General features: G+C 44.6%; 1 protein-coding gene across 1 annotated transcript in view; it reads left to right on the top strand.

Annotated features, from left to right (window-relative positions):
• LOC121844136 (trinucleotide repeat-containing gene 6A protein-like) overlaps positions 1-2,561 on the top strand; it is a 31,996-nt gene extending 29,435 nt beyond the window's left edge. Inside the window, exons 14-15 of the mRNA XM_042314054.1 lie at positions 1,208-1,315; positions 2,324-2,561. The gene's annotated coding sequence lies outside the window, so the exon portion shown is untranslated. The remainder of the gene's footprint in view (positions 1-1,207; positions 1,316-2,323) is intronic.
• Positions 2,562-3,897: the final 1,336 nt, after the last annotated feature.

Below are 3,897 nucleotides of genomic sequence, written 5' to 3' on the forward strand. Positions count from 1 at the left end.
TATATATTATATATTACATTAGTTTTATATATATATTATATATTACATTAGATTTATATATATATTATATATTACATTAGTTTTATATATATATATTATATATTACATTAGTTTATATATATTACATTAGATTTATATATATATATATTATATATTACATTAGTTTTATATATATATTATATATTACATTAGATTTATATATATATTATATATTACATTAGTTTTATATATATATATATTATATATTACATTAGTTTTATATATATTACATTAGATTTATATATATATATTATATATTACATTAGATTTATATATATATTATATATTACATTAGTTTTATATATATATATTATATATTACATTCGTCTTATATATATATATATTATATATTACATTAGATTTATATATATATATATTACATTAGATTTATATATATATATTATATATTACATTAGATTTATATATATATTATATATTACATTAGTTTTATATATATATAAGTTCAGACTTGATCTGATTTATCTCTGGAGAAACTACAACTCCCTACTGCATCACACAGTTCAGACTTGATCTGATTTATCTCTGGAGAAACTACAACTCCCTACTACATCACACAGTTCAGACTTGATCTGATTTATCTCTGGAGAAACTACAACTCCCTACTACATCACACAGTTCAGACTTGATTTGATTTATCTCTGGAGAAACTACAACTCCCTACTACATCACACAGTTCAGACTTGATTTGATTTATCTCTGGAGAAACTACAACTCCCTACTGCATCACACAGTTCAGACTTGATCTGATTTATCTCTAGAGAAACTACAACTCCCTACTACATCACACAGTTCAGACTTGATCTGATTTATTTAGAAACTACAACTTTATCTGAAAAGGAATTGAAATATTTGAACCAATGTCGGTCATTTGTTTGTTTTAAAAACCCCAAATAAGTGAAATGTTGTTTAATCGCTCAGCACTATTGAATATCCCTGACTTGATGATTTGTACTTCTACAGTCAACCAACCCGGTCTGTCCTCAGGCTAGTGGACTAGCTTCATTTCATCCCTGCTTTTGGAGTCTATTGTTCTGTCCGGTGGTAACTGTGTGTCTCTCTTTTTCTCTCTCCTTTCTCTCTCCTTTCTCTCTCCTTCTCTCTCTTTTCGCTCTCTCTCTCCTCTCTTCTCTCCTCTCTCGCTCCTCAGGACCATCCTCATCTCTGAACACCACGATGCCTTCTAACAGTGCCTGGTCATCTAGTCGTGCCTCCAGCCACAGTGGTTCACTCACCAGTACAACACAAAGCACTACGGGTAGGTCTGACTCTCCCCACTACGGGTAGGTCTGACTCTCCCCACTACGGGTAGGTCTGACTCTCCCCACTACGGGTAGGTCTGACTCTCCCCACTACGGGTAGGTCTGACTCTCCCCACTACGGGTAGGTCTACGGGAGGTCTCTCCCCACTACGGGTAGGTCTGACTCTCCCCACTATGGGTAGGTCTGACTCTCCCCACTACGGGTAGGTCTGACTCTCCCCACTACGGGTAGGTCTGACTCTCCCCACTACGGGTAGGTCTGACTCTCCCCACTACGGGTAGGTCTGACTCTCCCCGCTATGGGTAGGTCTGACTCTCCCCGCTACGGGTAGGTCTGACTCTCCCCGCTACGGGTAGGTCTGACTCTCCCCGCTATGGGTAGGTCTGACTCTCCCCGCTATGGGTAGGTCTGACTCTCCCGCTATGGGTAGGTCTGACTCTCCCCGCTACGGGTAGGTCTGACTCTCCCCGCTACGGGTAGGTCTGACTCTCCCCGCTACGGGTAGGTCTGACTCTCCCCGCTACGGGTAGGTCTGACTCTCCCCGCCACGGGTAGGTCTGACTCTCCCCGCTACGGGTAGGTCTGACTCTCCCCACTACGGGTAGGTCTGACTCTCCCCACTACGGGTAGGTCTGACTCTCCCCACTACGGGTAGGTCTAACCCCTCTAACTCTCCCCACTACGGGTAGGTCTGACTCTCCCCGCTACGGGTAGGTCTGACTCTCCCCGCTACGGGTAGGTCTGACTCTCCCCGCTACGGGTAGGTCTGACTCTCTAACCCTCAGCTGGGACGATAAATATAAATGATTGTTCATTGTGATCAGTAGTCTATACTAGAGAATTTAAATCAGTTTGTTAATATGGGTGATTGATAATCCAACCATCACATTGGACGTATAAATCCCAATGTTGTAAACTTCTCCTTCTGTCATTATCAATTCAGGTCATTTATCACCTTATGGATTGTTCTCTCTCTCTCTCCTTCTCCTCCCTCCCTCTCCAGTCAGGTCCGGAGAGTCTAAATGGTCTCCAGGAGGATGTAACTCCTCTCTGGCCCATGAGCTGTGGAAGGTCCCTCTGGCTCCTAAAGGTCTTTCAGCCCCTTCCCGCCCCCCTCCCGGCCTCACCAACCAGAAACCCCCTCCACCCTGGGGGGAAGCTCCTCTCCGCTTGGGGGGCTGGGGGCACTCTGACTCCAGATACACACCTGGTGAGACTGCCTGTAACAGGGGGTGTAGATGTGTTAAACGGTGTGGGGGAATGTGTGTGTGTGTGGGGGAAATGTGTGTGTGGGGAAATGTGTGTGTGTGGGGGAAATGTGTGTGTGTGGGGGAAATGTGTGTGTGTGGGGGGAAATGTGTGTGTGTGTGTGGGGGAAATGTGTGTGTGTGGGGGAAATGTGTGTGTGGGGGGAAATGTGTGTGTGTGGGGAAATGTGTGTGTGTGGGGGAAATGTGTGTGTGTGGGGGGAATGTGTGTGTGGGGGAAATGTGTGTGGGGAAAAATGTGTGTGTGGAAATGGGGGAATGTGTGTGGGGGAAATGTGTGTGTGTGTGGGGAAATGTGTGTGTGTGTGGGGAAATATGGGTAGGGGGAAAATGTGTGTGTGGGGGGAAATGTGTGTGTGTGTGTGGGGGAAATGAAATGTGTGTGTGTGTGGGGGAAATGTGTGTGTGTGTGTGTGGGGAAATATGTGTGTGTGAAATGTGTGTGTGGTGTGTGTGTGTGTGTGTGTGTGGGGAAATGTGAAATGTGTGTGTGTGAAATGTGTGTGTGGGGAAATATGTGTGTGTGTGTGTGTGTGTGTGGGGGAAATATGTGTGTGTGTGTGGGGAAATGTGTGTGTGTGTGTGGGGGGTGTGTGTGTGTGTGGGGGAAATGTGTGTGTGTGTGTGGGAAATGTGTGTGTGTGTGAAATGTGTGTGGGGAAATGTGTGTGTGGGGGAAATGTGTGTGTGGGGGGAAATGTGTGTGTGTGGGGGAAATGTGTGTGTGGGTGTGTGTGTGAGAAATGTGTGTGTGGGGAAATGTGTGTGTGTGGGGGAAATGTGTGTGTGGGAAATGTGTGTGTGAAATGTGTGTGTGGGGGGAAATATGTGTGTGTGTGGGGAAATATGTGTGTGTGTGTGAAATATGTGTGTGTGTGTGGGGGAAAATGTGTGTGTGTGTAGGGAAATTTGTGTGTGTGTGTGTGTGTGTGGGAAAATGTGTGTGTGTGTGTAGAAATGTGTGTGTGAAATGTGTGTGTGTGTGTGTGGGAAATGTGTGTGTGTGTGGGGGAAGTATGTGTGTGTGTGTGGGAAATGTGTGTGTGTGTGGGAAATGTGTGTGGGGAAAGTGTGTGTGTGTGTGAAATGTGTGTGTGTGAAATGTGTGTGTGTGTGTGTGGGGAAATGTGTGTGTGTGTGTTTGCCTAATTCAAGCTGTGTGTGTGGGGGAAATGTGTGTGTGTGGGGAAATGTGTGTGTGTGTGTGTGTGGGAAATGTGTGTGTGTGGGAAATGTGTGTGTGTGTGGGAAATGTGTGTGTGTGGGGGGAATGTGTGTGTGTGAAATGTGTGTGTATGTGTGTGTGGGG

The sequence above is a fragment of the Oncorhynchus tshawytscha genome, unplaced genomic scaffold (assembly GCF_018296145.1).
Source record: "Oncorhynchus tshawytscha isolate Ot180627B unplaced genomic scaffold, Otsh_v2.0 Un_contig_6947_pilon_pilon, whole genome shotgun sequence".
Taxonomy (NCBI): domain Eukaryota; kingdom Metazoa; phylum Chordata; class Actinopteri; order Salmoniformes; family Salmonidae; genus Oncorhynchus; species Oncorhynchus tshawytscha.